Here is a 16,253-nt window from a genome sequence, read left to right as displayed (position 1 = left end):
GGTAGGGGACTGGGCGGGGTATGGGCGGAGATTGGGCATGCAATGCACACCGCTGTTCTGTGGTTAAACTCACGGCCAAATGCTCAAAACTCCAGCGCTGTACGAAACTGCGCTGGAGTTTTACCACCACAACAGCGCCGAGGAATTACTTCCTCTTGCTTGATGTTTTAAAATGTTTTGTACTTTTTTGGGATCTTGCCAGGTATTTTTGACCTGGATTGGCCACTGTTGGAAACAGAATGCTGGGCTTGATGGACCTTTGGTCTGTCCCAGTATGGCAATACTTATGTACTTATGATGCTAATAGTATGCAAATGATATGTGCGCTATTAGCTTCGAGCATGAGGAAATAAAGCGGGGAGGGTGGTGCCTGGCGCATGCGCTTAAGAGTTGTGTGTCGAGCACAGCTCTTCAGCGCATGCAGTGGCATTCCTATGTTGACTGCCACCCGGGGCGGATTGCCGTTGCGCACTGCCCCCGGTTCATCACTTCCACCCCTCTGGCGCATGCAGGGAGCAGTCGTGTGGCTGTCGGCTCTATCGGTTCCCTGCCCTGGAATAGGAAGTAAAGTCAGAGGGAGCAGGGAACCGGTGAAGCTGATGGCCACGTGGCTGCTCCCTGCACCCCCTTGCAGCGGGGCACACTGCCCTGCCCTTGGTACGCCACTGAGCGCATACCCAGAACGCCAGGAGGGGGGGAAGGAGGAGGATGAAGTGCCGACAGCATTCACTGGAGTTCAGAGGTGGGTACAGTATTACCAATGCCAGTGGTCCAGAGTCATCACAAACTGCTCTTCTCTTGAGATTTCACAGAGCCGAGGGAGTCTAACATGGCACAGCGTGATCTTTACTATATTGCCATTTTACAGATCAGGCTCGCACAGCTGCTCCGTCTTTGCTATGATACAACCGGGACCAAAAGTTCCCTGTTAGGGGTGGAACAAGTCTAATCTGTTTTCCCTCTTGCCCTAATGCCAGCTCCGTGCTGACGTAGGGTTTAAGGGATAGGGCGCTGCTGTTCAGTGTGCTGTTTTCTGAGCATAGGGCAGCGTTGGGAAAAGAGTGTATCAGCATACATTAGCATGCTACTTGCATCGATAGGCTGCGTGCTCGTTCGTTTCCATGCTCTGTGGCTTTGAACATTAAACGCAGGTAAATGCAGGCGCTAGCCCCGTGCTAACGGCCTCATTTACCTCTGAGCATTGGGGTAATTATTTTGTACTCGGGGAAGCGGAGGATTAAGTGACTTTCAAATGCACAGAATATCTGGCAGTACACAGCCAATTAAAACTTATGCGGTTGAGTATAATAGTCAGCACTTAACTGCATAAGGTGCAAAGATAGGAGTGTGCTTTTATGTGGTCTTATTCACCTGTTACCCTATGTGGTTAAGCGCTGAATATCCAGCACTTAACCACATAAGTACCAACTCTGCGCACAAAATAGCTGGTTTCGGCTTGGGTGCTAACCGTGGATATTCAGCGGCACTATCCAGTTAATTGCCAATGAATATGCCTGGTCAGTCCCAAACAAGTGATTTACACAGCCAGGAGCCATTTCTGGTTGTTTAAATCGCTTTGAATATCGACCCCATAATTTTATTTCACTATTAGGGCCCTATTTACAAAGGCACACCAGTGTTTTTAGCGTGCTAACTGTGTAGATGCCCATAGGAATATTATGGGCATCTACATAGTTAGCGTGTACTAATTTTTAGCGTGTTCTAAAATGCTAATGTGCCTTTATAACAGGGCTCTTAATTTGTTAAATTGAAAGAGATACTATGACTGGGCCTTATACCAGTGGCAGAAATTCCATCCAAGCAGGGCTGCCCAGGGAAGAAAAGGGTCCAGTTATACCCGCTCCCTTCTCTTCTGAGGTAGATCCCCCTTGCTCTGGGGTGGGGGTGGGGGGGGGGGGGTCCTTTCTGTTATTGTGCTTGAGGATCCTTTAATGTGAACTTCTGCTATTGGTCCACAGTACTAGAAAAAGCCTGTTGTACAGGCACATAGTGCAAGGGCTGTGGTCATGATGCAGAAGGGAAAGGACGTGCTATTTGAGCACTTCACGTACCGTGTTCCCTTTTTGTTTTGGTTCCTTTTAAACCTGGCTTCTCCTTCTTCTGTTTCAGTGGAAGTAGCTTAAAGTACTCCACCACTGAAGGAAGAATGCGTTCAAAATCCTCACTTGTTAAACTCTAGAAAACTAAAAAAAAAGCTAGCTGTGGCAAATAATTTACCCATGGACATGTGGAGGGGCAGTTCTTCTATACTATACATTGTTTATAGTATGCAAACACTTGAATAGTTCAATGTGGATTACATAAAAATAGAGAAACTGGACCACAACCATCCTGGAAAATACATATTATTAGCTAAACAACAATCTATCAAAGGGCTCAAAAACATTTCCCAAATAACCAAGTTTTTAAAATGTTACGAAACGCCAAGTGGTTAAAAATAATACGAACATCCAATGCAGGGCAGCAGAGAAGAAGTAGATATAGATTTATACTTAAGATGTCTAATAGATGGAAAATACAATAACATCAAATTGTGCATATCATATGGAGATACAAATGAAGCACACTAGCCAAATCAACAAGATAAAAAGGCGTTAGGCCATTTAATATTTTATGAATGAAAGTATAGAGCTTAAACTAAGCCTTGGCCTCAACTGGAAGCCAGTGTAGTTTCTCCAAAAGTGGAACAGCTGACTCAAACCTAGAAACCGAAAATATCGATCGCGCTGCAGTATTTAGCAGCAATTGAATTCTATTCACTATTTTAAAACAACCCACAAATATAGTACAGTAATCCATTCTGCTTAAAATTAGCGCTTGAACCAACAATCTAAATTCTTCAAAACCAAAAAATTTGTGTATTGCTCTTAACTTTTGCATAGTATAAAAAGATTTCTGAACTGGCCTGAAAAGGTCATTTTAGAACAGTGTGTTATATTTAGGTGCCTGTTCTATAAAAGGAAAGTGGGTGCCTAGCGTAACCAGGTACCATATTTGTCGGACTATAAGACGCACTTTTTCCCCCAAAATTTGGGAGGAAAATGTGGGCGCGTCTTATAGTCCGAATGTAGCGTACCTGCTTGCTGTGGGGGGGCGGCAAGGGCCGGTCTTAGGCTGAGGCGAGCGTTATGACCGCATAGGGCCTCGCGCTCAAAGGGGCCCCGTGCGGCACGTCTCAACTCTGCCCAGTGCTTGTGAGGTCCAGCTCACCTGCCTGCTCCCTTCCATTCGTGCACCCGTGTTCCCTGTTTTGAAATCTTTCATTTACCCGAAGTCGCGGCGAACCAGCAGTAAAAGCAGCAGGCAGGCTCGCCTTCTCGTCACTTCCCTTCCCTGTCAGCGCGTCCCGCCTTCCTCTGATGTAACTTCCTTTCTGCGAGGGCGGGACGCGCTGAGAGGGAAGGGACGTGACGAGGAGGCAAGCCTGCCTGCCTGCTGCTTTTACTTACTGCTGGTTCGCCGCAACTTTGGGTATGTAAATTAAAGATTTCAAGGCAGGGAGCACAGTTGCACAAACGGAAAGTCGTGGAGCTGAGGGCGGACAGGCAGGCGGGCGGGGGTTTGAATGAATCGCTGGACATGGGGAGGGGAGGAGAATTGCTGGACATGGAGGGGAGGGCAGGGGAGAGAAGAGAATCGTTGGACATGGATGGCAAGGGAGGACAAATTCCACTGCAGAGCCACACAGGTTGTGCAAAACTGCTGTCCCCATACAAGAGTGTTGCATAACCTGTGGTCCTCCAGCAGATCTCCGCCACACTTTTTGCTTCAAATTTTTTTTTCCTATTTTCCTCCTCTAAAACCTAGGTGCGTCTTATGGTCCGGTGCATCTTATAGTCCGAAAAATACGGTATATACACACATATCTCAAGCACTAAGGCTCAAACACTTACGCCAGCCATACAGTTGAGGTAAATGCTTGCACCTAAATGCCAGAGATCATGCGCAGGGGGAACATTCTAGAAATGGGGCTCACAATTTGGTCTGGAAAAAAAATCAGTGCTTAGCGTCATTCTAAAGGACGTGCAACCTTTCTAGAATTGTGCTTAGTGCTGAATCCTGCTGAAACCTGGTGTAAATGCTGACACCCAAATTAGGCGCACACCCAAATTTGCAATTTTTGGCAATTTTTATAAGGGGGATAATATAAGGTGTGATGTGATACTACAGATGCACACTTGATTTTGATTTGTCCTTGCTGTTTTCAGGGCACAGACAGTACAAGTCTGCCCGACACTGGCCTTGTTTCCCAATTGCTGCTTGCCATCTAAACACCATTAAGTTTGAAGGGGAAAGGGATGGGATTTGATATATCACCTTTCTGTGGTTACAATCAAAGTGGTTCACTTATTTGTACCTGGGGCAATGGAGGGTTAAGTGACTTGCCTAGAGTCACAAGGAGCTGCAATGAGAATCTAACCTGGTTCCAGGGCCGCCAAGAGACTAGGGCGCCTCTGCCTCCCCACCGCTGCTGCCCCCCATCTCTCCCCTTGCCGCTCCCCCCGCCGCTGCCACTCCCCGTCGCTCCCCCTGCTGCTGCAGTCTGCGGTCTCACCTGCCTGCCTCCACGGCTCCGGGCCCCCTGCATTCAAGGCGGCAGTCGCAGATAGCCTCTCATCTGGCCTTCCCTCCCTGTGTCCCGCCCTCGTCTGATGTAACTTCCAGTTTCCGCGAGGGCAGGACACAGAGAGTGAAGGCCGAAGGGAGGCGATCTACGACTGCCGCTTAGAATGCAGGGGGCCTGGAGCCGAGGAGGCAGGCAGGTGAGACCGGGAACTGCACCGCCGGTGGCCTGACCCTGGCGCCGGGCCCCCCTTGGAGGTCCGGGCCTGGGGAATTTTGTCCCCCCTGCCACCCTCTCTCGGCGGCCCTGCCTGGTTCCCCTGGTTCTCAGCCCACTGCACTAAACATCATTATTATAAAATTGTGTGTGGGTTACATATACAAAAAAAAAGTAGAGGTGTGGCACTATCTCTCTTACTTTTACGGTCTGTGCATAGGTGTTTCTGGGGCCTAATTTGATAGAGCCAGAGTGGGGTTAAAATGTACAGGTACATTTTTATGAAGTACTTGCATACATATTGAGGGGCATTGTATAAGTCTTTTTTTTTTTTTTTTTTTTCAACGGCACAAAGGCATCAATGTTGTCTTTATAAAGCAAGCGTGCAATGGGCACTCTTTTGGACTTTTTCACTTAAGCAGCCTGTTATGAGATTGTACAAAAGTTGCAGTCTTGTTAAATCACAGTTTTAATGACATTATACAATAATCAATAAAAATAAAATAAACATCCCTAAATTGGAAAAAAAAAACTATCTTAGGATATCAGGCCCATTAGGGATGTTTTTATTTTTCATTATATGTACAAGACTAATTTCTGTATTGTTTCTCAAAATTTACAACAGGGCCCCATGAGTGCACTTGTGCTGGGATACTGTCTGTGTTCTCGCCTTTTAAATCTCCAAGTCTGTGGAAATTTGAGGCAAGAGCTGTGTTGCCTCTAAGTTTCAGCTGGTTTTGTTTATGTTTCTTTTGTACAAGTTGAAATCTGGTCACACTGGGAACCTTGAGTGGTGCTTTACTGGTGCCGCCTTGTTCTCAGAGTGTTTGGTTTCACTGTACTTTGCTATGAAGGAATTACAGATGTATGTGGTTATCTGATGATCTGTTGGCAAAGGCCAGAAGCCAGTTTAACTGATTATTTTTTTTAAGTCATAGGATGTTTCAGGACTATTCAGTATCTTGCAAAGAGAACTGTTAACTGTTAACTGTTGTGGCTGCAATGCTGCTGGGAGCACACAGAGTGATTTCAACTAGAGGGTGAGAGAAACAGCCTCTGTTTATAAAAGTTTGGATCTAGGCACAGAGTGGGAGAAATGCTTTTCAAAGGAGGGCCCATGGCTTTTTTTTTTCAGGCAGAAATGCTGGCACATTTTCCATTGCTTGCTAGAATTCACCTATAGTCCCCACGTATTAATGAAAAAAAAAACCCATGATCTGCAAACCCTAAATAAACACAGAGAGAGTTCCCCTATGAGAGAAGCAGTCTGCTCGACATTTAGCGCTATTTAACTGGTCAGAACAGATGCTGACTTGCTAAATAGTGCTTAATTGGCTATCTGCCGATATTCAGCGGGGAATAATCAGCTAACCTCTGCTGAATATTCACAGCAGCTGGTGGATTACTGGTTATATCATGAAACATAACTGGCTATCTGCCAATTTTTATTTATTTATTTAGATTTTGCTGACACCTTTTTCAGTAGTAGCTCAAGGTGAGTTACATTCAGGTACTCTGGATATTTCTCTGTCCCAGGAGGGCTCACAATATAAGTTTGTACCTGAGTAAAAGGAGGGTTAAGTGACTTGCCCAAGATCACAAGGAGCAGCAGTGGGACCTGAACTGGACACCCCCGGACTGCAAGACCGGTGCTCCAACCACTAGGCCACTTCCCCACTCCCCACACACTCCCACTCCCCACACTTACATTTACACCAGCTCAACAGTAGATGTTTGTATCTGAGCCAATGGAGGGTTAAGTGACTTGCCCAAGATCACAAGGAGCAGCACTGGGATTTGAATTGGCCACCTCTGGATTGCAAGACCAGTATTCTAACCACTAAGCCACTCCTCCACCAGGTTTGGCGGTCATATTTGGTTGCATCAAACCCTGGTATATCTTTGGCCGGTTTAAAGATAACCGGCTATGTCTGAATATCGACATAGCCGGTTATCTTCAACCCGGATGAAAAAACCTGGATATTTGATGCCAGTCACTGGAAATGGCCTGGTATTGAATATCCGGGTTCAGTGTGGATGGCGGGAAACAGTCTGGCTATCTCCCACGGTCTGAAAACCGGGGCTAATGTCTTCAGCCAAACTCCTTAGGACCACGGGACAATGTGGAGATGCATGCTGCAACCAGCGTGTAATAGCTCAGCCCCTACAATATGTGGAAGACAGGGGCTACAGAGGCTGAGCTGTCCATACAAGAAAGGTGGGAAAAAAATTCTAGTTAGGGGTCGAAATTCAAAGTGATTTAAAGGATCCTGGTGATTTAAATCACTTGTCCAGGGATAATCGTGGATATTCAGTGCCATTTAACTGGTTAGTTCTTTTGAATAGCCACTATTAGTATCTAAGCTGAAACTGGCTAATTTGTGGTTAGTTTTGGGGGGGGAGGAGGAAGTCAGCATTTATGTGGTTAAGTACTGGGAATTTAGCACTTAACCACACAAAGTGCAGTCCTATCTTTCTGTGGTTTACCTTATGTGGCCAAATGTTGAATATGCAGCAAAGCATGAGTCATTTGATGCTCCCAAATAAAGACTTAATTTTTATACGTCTCCCTGGCTTATTGCAAAGGCCAGACCATCCTACTCCTTTTTTGCTGCATTACTTTGACGTAGGAATTGAGGGTCCCTCCACCTCCTGTGGTTGTTCCTCACCAAATGTTGAATATAGCACTTAACCGCATAAGTGTTAGCCGACTGTATATTCAGGGCCGGTGTCTGGACATGGCTTGGCATTGGATATCTGGGGATAAAGCTGGTGATGGCCACAAAGGGGGAGATATATGGCACCTGGAAAATCCACGCGGAAATCTTTTTTGCCTAAGCGTATTCTATAAGATTAAGGCACGGTATGTAGAATGCGTTTAGTTGATATCCCAGCACCTAAAACTACGCGCATCCATTTACACCAACGAAAACGCGGTGTGTAGATTTACCAATATCCCACAAGATGCTGCATTAGATATCATTCGGGACAATCTTATCCTTAGTGAGCATCCTAAAAGAATACCTATTGATTTTCTGTTAATCTCTAACAGAGATTGCATTAAAGCGTAACTATTTTTGTTTTGACAGTAGGTTTTATTTACAGGTTAAAGGCACAGCCATGGGCTGTACAATGGCTCCCTCAATTGTCAACCTATATATGGCTCAGTTTGAGAAGGATTTCCTGCTAGATCATCCTTTGAATGGACAACTGCGTGTCTGGAACAGATGTATAGATGATGTTTTTTATGTTATGGACAGGTAATGAGGAGGAGCTAAAGAATTTCTATGACTGGACTAGTGCGCAGGGTGAAAAAATCAGAAATTGCATTTTTGGATATTCTTATATCCTAAAAAATGGGATATTTCACACAGACATATATAGGAAGCTAACTGATGTGAATAAGCTACTCTGCTTCACAAGCTGTCATAGTAGACCACTTAAGAAGAACCTACCATTTATCGATGTTTAAGGATTAACAGAGTCTGCTCTGGTAAGAATCAATATAAAGAGAGCGTATTGAATCTGAAAAAAACGTTTTAAATGAAGAGATTACCCTGACCTTTTTATAGATGAGGGTTTTCAATGAGCAGAACTGTACACTAGAGAAAAAAGAAAAGAGGGATAGGGATAGGGTGGTTTGCACTTCAGAATTTAGTCATCTCTCCAATGACATTATGAAGATTTTGAAAAAACACTGGCATTCGGTTCAGATGAGTGATGCTTTTATAGGTAAAGATATTCTAATCGCACATAAGAGGGGTAAGAATTTGAAGGACCTTTTGGTTTCATCTGATTTTAAAGGAAGGGATATACAAGAAAGGATGACTCCCTTTGGTCTTTACCCATGTGGAAAGTGCTCAGTCTGTCCAGTTAATCACAAAACATTGTCTATCACTTATCCAGTAAGCAAAAGACCATATGTTTTGAGACATTTCTCCAACTGTCAGTCCAGTCACAAGTTTATGCTTGTATTTGTCCATGTAAACTCATTTATATAGGTTAAAAGATTATAGAGCACACAGGTGCTATTAAGAGACAAGCTTTGCAGAAACCCTTGGTAGATCACTCTGTAATATTGAATCACAAATTTGAGGACTACAAGTTCTGTGTGATTCAGAAAACTAAACTACCCAGGCGAGGTGGGGATTTTGATAAGATGGACCTCAGTGGTGACTCATTCCACTGAGGTCCATATTTGATTACACTTAAGTCACTCATGATACATTAATAGTCTTCTGTAATTAAAACGCAAGACGCTGGGCTCCTTTTGGATTATTTGTTGTCTAACTAGCCCCCATCTTCCCGATAATACAAATCTTTAAGTGAGTCCGTTTGAACTTGATAAGTGTCTTTCAGACACATAGGGGTGGTAGAACTAGACAACATGAATGGAGGTTGCAGGGAGGTAGACTTAGAAGTAACAAGGAAATACTTTTTCACAAAGAGGGTAGTGGACACCTGGAATGCCCTTCCAGAAGAGGTAGTAGAGTGAAAAATGGTGAGCGAATTAAAAAATGCATGGGATAGACACAGGGAATGTCTAAATATAAAAAGGATGGAAACAACATGGCTGTTGAGGTGCTATGTTGAGCAAGAGTAGTGGGAATTAAGGCCAAAGCTGGACAGACTTCTACAGTCTGTGTCCCACAAATAGCAAAAGACTGATGATTCGCAAAAACCAACATGGGGGAAGCAAGGGTGATGCCGGACAGACTTCTACAGTCTGTCCTGCAAATGGGAAAATATTGAAAGAAGATTAACCAAATTCACCATAGGGAACTGAGGCTGATGCTGGACAGACTTCTACGGTCTGTGTGACAGGTGAAGCTTCGACAAATCCAGTGTTGTAGACCACTTTATTGTCGTGTGCTGCAAGTGAGGGTGCTGTGAGGCTCAGGGGGAAGGGGAAGACATCTTGACTGGTAAGTTGAATACTGGCACGCAGTGGCATAGCCAGACAACATTTTGGGAGGGCCCAGACTTAACATGAGGGAGCATAGGCATATAGGTGTGAGTAGTGCATAGTAGACTCCTAAAAAATGCCTTAGTGTGCACTTGATGACAGATTTCTAAGTAGTCTATCCTGTACCATACATACTTATGGAAACTTTGAGCTCCTTTTACAAAACCACAGTAGTGATTCCCAGTACAACAAATTGACGAAGCCCATTCAGTTCCTATGAGCTTCGTCACATATGATGCGTGGGAATCACTACCACAGCTTTATAAAAGGAACCCTTTGGAAATGCTGACATTTTAAAATAAATTTGCATTAAGTTAAACTTTGCCATTATAGTAGTATTCTGTAAAAGAATTACCACAATGGTACATATCCTTCAACTTTGCTTTATAATAAATATAAACACCTTAATAAGCTGTATTAATAAAACAGGTACATACTTTTGAAGCAGCAATGTAAATATATATATTTATTTATTTGTTACATTTGTATCCCACATTTTCCCACCTATTTGCAGGCTCAATGTGGCTTACATAGTACCGTAAGGCATTCACCAAGTCCGGTAGAGAAACAAATACATAGTGTTGTTGTGGTCGATTAAGGTTCAGGCACAATGGGGATCGAAGAGAGGAGAGGTTATATAGTGTCCATTATGAGCTTTGGTTTTGCTGTGTTGCAGAGTGTAGGTATTTATGTTGGGTCGGTAGAGTATGCCTTTTTGAACAGGTTGGTTTTTAGTGATTTCCTGAAGTTTAGATGGTTGTAGGTTGTTTTCACAGCTTTTGGCAGTGAGTTCCATAATTGTGTGCTTATATAGGAGAAGCTGGATGCGTAGGTTGCTTTGTATTTGAGTCTTTTGCAGTTTGGGTAGTGGAGGTTTAGGTATGTTCGTGATGATCTGGTTGTGTTTCTGGTTGGTAGATCTATGAGGTCTGTCATGTAGCCTGGAACTTCGCCGTAGATACTTTTGTGGACCAGGGTGCAGATTTTGACGGTAATAATTTCTTTGATTGGGAGCCAATGCAGTTTTTCTCGGAGGGGTTTGGCACTTTCGAATCGTGTTTTACCAAATATCAGCCTGGCTGCTGTGTTTTGAGTGGTCTGGAGTTTCTTTGTGAGTTGTTCTTTACATCCCGCATAGATTCTGTTGCAACAGTCTGCATGGCTTAGTACCATTGATTGTATTAGGTTATGGAATATTTCCCTTGGGAAGAAAGGTTTTACGCATTTAAGTTTCCACATTGAGTGGAACATTTTCTTTGTTGTGGAGTTCACTTGGCTCTCAAGTGTAAGGTTGCGGTTGATTGTAACGCCGAGTATTTTCAGGCTATCTGAGATAGGGAGGGTGTGGTCTGGGGTGTTTATGGTTGTGGGTTAAAGCTTAAGAAATGGAGTGGAGGAGTAGCCTAGTGGTTAGTGCAGTGGACTTTGATCCTGAGGACCTGAGTTCAGTCCCCACTGCAGCTCCTTGTGACTCTGGGCAAGTCACTTAAACCTCCATTGTCCCTGGTACAAAATAAGTACCTGAATATATGTAAACCACTTTGAATGTAGTTGCAAAAACCTCAGAAAGGTGGTATATCAAGTCCCATTTCCCTTTCCCTAATATAAAAACTACCAACCCCTAACACTACACATTGGACTATCAAGCTGTTAATTTAAACATATAATTTGCATCCACAAAAATCCCCTTAGTTCCTCCTCTAAGAATGGATGCAAAGCAGAAAAAGGACATTTCACCAGGAACTTGCCATACAAAAAAAATTATTTTGGTGTAATCTCAATAAAAACTTAGATCCTTTCCAGTCCCAAGTATATTGTGAAATACTGTATCTATAACACAAAGCCTATAAAAATCACTCAGGACCTATAGAGCTAATATAACACCACTTACAGAAGTAACACAACAAGGACCCTACCTAGGATAATGCAACACAATAAATATTGCAGTCAGACCTAGAATATCAGTATACCTATTGGGAAACTGAACAAGCTAAATTATTAGAGGCTTAAACAGAGATCATGCAAACAGACTACCTGGCCTCAGTCACAAACACTGAAAACAAAGAGGCCTTTGCCAGGTACAAAAGAAGTGACCACAAACTTAAAATATGGATATGTAGACAAAAATTAAACTTAAAGCTCAAGAAGCCACACTCTACAGGCAGTACAACACTAATGAAATAGAAACTGCACCCTGCACTCTTCAAACTATAAAGAAAGCAGTGTAAATTAAATTTTCTGAAAAAACGACATTTTCCATTTACTGAATTAAGAATAAAATTCTTCTTTCAACCTTTGTTGTCTGGTTGTTGTGTTTTTTCCATTCATGTTTGTCCCAGTCTCCAGTTTCTGCTTTCCTCTAGCTTTTCTTAACTTTCTTTACAGGATCTCCAGTCCATCTTCTACTTCTCTTCCTTTCTGCCTTCTTCACTTTTTCTCCTATATCCACCTCTGACTTTGATCTTTTCCCTTCAGCCTTCCTTCATTTATTTTTCCATCTCTCAATCTGCTCAGACTTCATTCGTTCTTTGTATTCAGTCTTCCTTTTTTAAAACCACATCTACCCACAGCTTTTCATCTCCCTCACCCCAACCATCCCATTCTTCATCCTGTTATTCCTGTTTTTGCTAACTCTCCCCTCTTCCAGCACCTTCTCTTTCTATTTCCTCCCTTCAGTATAGCACCCTCTCTCTCTGTTTTCACTCCTCTGAATATCTTCTCTCTCTCTTTCTTTCGCCTCCTTCTATCCAGCATATCCTCTTTCTCTTACCTCAGTCCAGCATCTCTCCCCATCACCCTACTCCACCTTGTATCCAGCATCCCTCCGTGTCTCTCTCCTCTTCCATGTCAGCATCTCCCCTATATCCCTTTTCTTCCTGTGTCCAGTATATCCCCCTTTCTCTCTCCATCCCTGTCCAATGACTAGCACCCCCTATCGTTTTCTTACTCCCCTCCATTTCCAGCATCTCCTGTTTGTCTACTCACTGCATGTCCAGCATCTCCCCTGTCTTCCTACTTACCCCATGTCCAGCATCCTCCAATATCTCTTTTTCCTATTCTGTTCTATTCAGGGTATTTATGTCCTGCTTAAACCAATAAAGGCTCTAAGCTGGTTGCATGAGTATAAAACATAAATTGGAAAGTTAGAACAGCATACAAAAATTAAATTAGTCATTCAAGTATTTACCAAAAAGATACGTTTTCAGTCCCTTGCGGAATTATAAATAACTAGAAACAACATGAACTTGTACAGGTATGGAATTCCACAACTTTAGTAAGTACCCACCTGATCTAGCAACATCTCTTTCTCCCTCCTCCAAGCCAGCATCTTCCTCCATCCCATTCCAGTACATCCCTTCTCTTTCCCTCATCCTAATTCAGCATCTCTATTCTGTCACATTACTCCCCTCATGTCCACTATATCCCCTTCACTCCCTCTTTGTTCTCTTGGCAATTTGTTTTTTCTAATTGGGCTGGTCTCTGTCTCTTTTCCACTTCCTTGTCAGTCTTCTCCTAAATTCTTTTCCAGGTTTGCCTTTCCAATTCTTCTCTCTCCTTTTGTCTTCTCTATATCTGTCTGGCTCTGATCTTTTTTTTTTTTTGTTCACTTTTCTCTTTTTTATGTTTTTCTAATCTGCCATTTAATTTTACCCTCAATCTCCCTTTCTCTCTCCCTCTAGTCATTAGTCTCCTCCTTTCATATATCATCTACCTACTGGTTTTCCCCATTTCCCTCCCACTCCCTCTCCAGCATTCCCACACCACATACTAGCTAGTGAGAAAAAGAACAAAGAGGACTGCTACAGATCTCTACACAGAAACCACAGGCTAACAGGATACTACACCTTGGTCAAATGCACAAAACACAAACAGATCCACAACAAATACTGAAATGAACAGTCAAGAAGTCAGACCTTACATACAGCAAACAGAGAAACACAATTCCAAAAGCTGAAATATTCCAATTAATACATTCAAAATAGAATACTTTTTATACCTTTCTTATCTGAGCATTTTATTTTCCCTTTTGCTTTGGTTCAAGTATCTGTTTTCTCAGTTTTTTTTCCTGTCCTTGAAGGGTCTCCAGTCCATTTGACATTTCTTTTCTCTCCATGTTCACCATCTATCTTCCCTCTGCATCCCTAGCCATACAATCCAGCATCTCTACTCTGTGACCCTATCCTTATCCTCCCTCATGCTCAGCACCTGTCCTCTCAGGAATCCCCTCCCTCTTTTCCAGCATTGCCCTCCTCCTTGGCTCCTAGTTCCCTCTTTTCCAGCATTGACCCTCCGCAGGCCAATATCACTACCCTTCCTTCCCCCCCATGGCCTGGCATTTCTCTTATGATCTCTCCTCCCTCCATCCCCTCCCTGCAGATCCTGCATCGCTCCCTTACCCTCTCCCTTCCTTTCTCTCCCACCCCCCTCCGTGGACTTCCCTACCTCTCTTCTAATGCTGACAGCAGCAGCGATTAGAGTAGGCTGCTTCCAGCTGCAGGGTCCCACCTATTTTGATGCAACTTCCTGGTCCCACATAGGCGGACCTTGTAGAGAAAAAGCTCCGATGCCAGCTGAAGGCAGCCTGCTCTAATCGCTGCCACTGCTGGTATTAGAAGGTAGGGAAAACCGAAGTGAGAAGGTAAGGCAGCAATGCAGGATTGGGGGGTAGGAAAGAAAGCAGAAGAGGGAAAGAAGAGATAGAGAACATACTCGGGCCAAAATTTGACATTTCTAAAAGTGATCTTGCACAGAAAGCCTGTGTATATGATGGGGGGGGGGGGGGGGCTGAGTCAAGATTGGGGGGCCTAGGCTCCCGAGTCCCCAGTAGCTATGCCCCTACTGTCAGCAATACTTTGGGATTGTATATGGTTATAACCAAGATTCCCATCATGTTTGTCTGCCTGTTTGGTTTGCATTGTGGAGACTTGACAACCAGTGTTTAAGCATGGGTACCTAGGGCCCACACAGAGTAGCGGGTATGGCTCTGGCCACCTTGTTGGTCAGGCTGGATGGACTATGTGGGTCTTTATTTACCGTCATTTACTATGTTATTGTGTATAAGTGCGGGCATTTAGATTTTAGGCATTCTGTTTCCAAGTTATGGTAGTATTTTACCATGGAACCTAGACATTTTGGTTTTGTCATGGAATAGATTCATACCGCGCTGCTTCAGGTGTACCTAAATGGTGGCACCCAATTATAGAATTACCCCCATTTTACCACAGCTTAGTTTACCATTGGAGTCACTAACCTGTGAGTAGCTCAATACCTTAGGTTAGCGACTCCAGCTGTAAAGCAGCAACATTTCTAATTAGGTATGAACCTCCTCTACCCCAAACTGAAGATTCTGTACCCCCTGTCACCCCCAATCCTCTTGCACCCCAAAATAAGTCCCATCTTAAATGGCCCTCACTCTCCCCCTAATGGCCTACCTGAAGAAGTCCTTCTGGTCTAGCAGGTGCGAAGCAGGAGCAATTTCCAGCCACTTCTGCCCTTCCAAACTCTACATTCATAATGGCGCCAGGTGACCCCTAGAATCTTGCAGTACTGCCACTAGAGGTCAAGCAGCCATTAGGGCAGGTTCAACCACACCAGTGTAGTCTACAGATCTCTGACTCAAATGAAGAACTGGACAGAAATTTGATCAATGATATTGCAAAGATGGGAATGGAAGGTGAAGTGATGATACTGGGTGACTTTAATCTAACATTTTGATGTATCCCATCTGCAAATATGGAAAGGGGTAGAAGGACAGTGGATGCCTGCTCAGACAAATGGTGATTGAACTTACTAGGGGAGGATCAATGCTGTCTTTAGTACTTATGAATGAAGAAAGTGTATCTAATGCCCAAGTGGGCACCTACCTGGGCAGCAGTGATATTGCACATTGTGGTTTGATGTTAAAGCTAAGGTGGAGTCTAGACACACCAAACTCAAAGTTCTGGATTTGAAACACACTGAGTTCAGTAAAATGGAGAAGTACCTAAAAGAGAAGTTGGTGGGGTGGGAAGAAATAAGGGTAGTGGAAAAACAGTGGGCTAAACTGAAAGGGGATATAAAAAGGACAACTGATCTTTATATAAGGAAAGTAAATAAAAGCAAGAGGACAAAGAAACCGATAGTGCTCACTGATGAAGTGGCTGCAAAAAAGGTAGCATTCACAAAATGAGGAAATCAAACGAGAATACCATTTAAAATATTTTTCAGGTATATTGGGGGAAGACCCAAGTGGAATTACGAGACTCAAAGGTGCTGATGTGTTGAAAGTGATGAGGGAAAAGTGGAAGTGTTCGGTATTCATGGAAGAAAAACCTGGTGCGCAGATGATTGTCAAAGATACATATGAGGATGGTATAGATAAAGCATCATTCAGAGATGATAGTGTTTATGAACAGCTTGCAAAACTGAAAGTGGACTAATCTATGACACAACGATGAGATACATCCCAAGATAATGAGGGAACTCAGAGAGGCACTATCCTCTAAA

The 16,253-nt window shown here is 43.6% G+C and overlaps 2 protein-coding genes across 2 annotated transcripts in view; one reads left to right on the top strand and one right to left on the bottom strand.

Annotated features, from left to right (window-relative positions):
• Positions 1-16,253, bottom strand: part of CDH23 (cadherin related 23) — a 1,475,307-nt gene that overhangs the window by 264,166 nt on the left and 1,194,888 nt on the right. The window lies entirely within an intron of this gene.
• VSIR (V-set immunoregulatory receptor) overlaps positions 1-16,253 on the top strand; it is a 101,414-nt gene that overhangs the window by 926 nt on the left and 84,235 nt on the right. The gene's annotated exons all lie outside the window — the stretch shown is intronic.

This window comes from Microcaecilia unicolor, chromosome 5, assembly GCF_901765095.1.
Source record: "Microcaecilia unicolor chromosome 5, aMicUni1.1, whole genome shotgun sequence".
NCBI lineage: Eukaryota > Metazoa > Chordata > Amphibia > Gymnophiona > Siphonopidae > Microcaecilia > Microcaecilia unicolor.
Note: the sequence above shows the minus strand (reverse complement) of the source record. Positions and strands in the feature narration are given on the sequence as shown.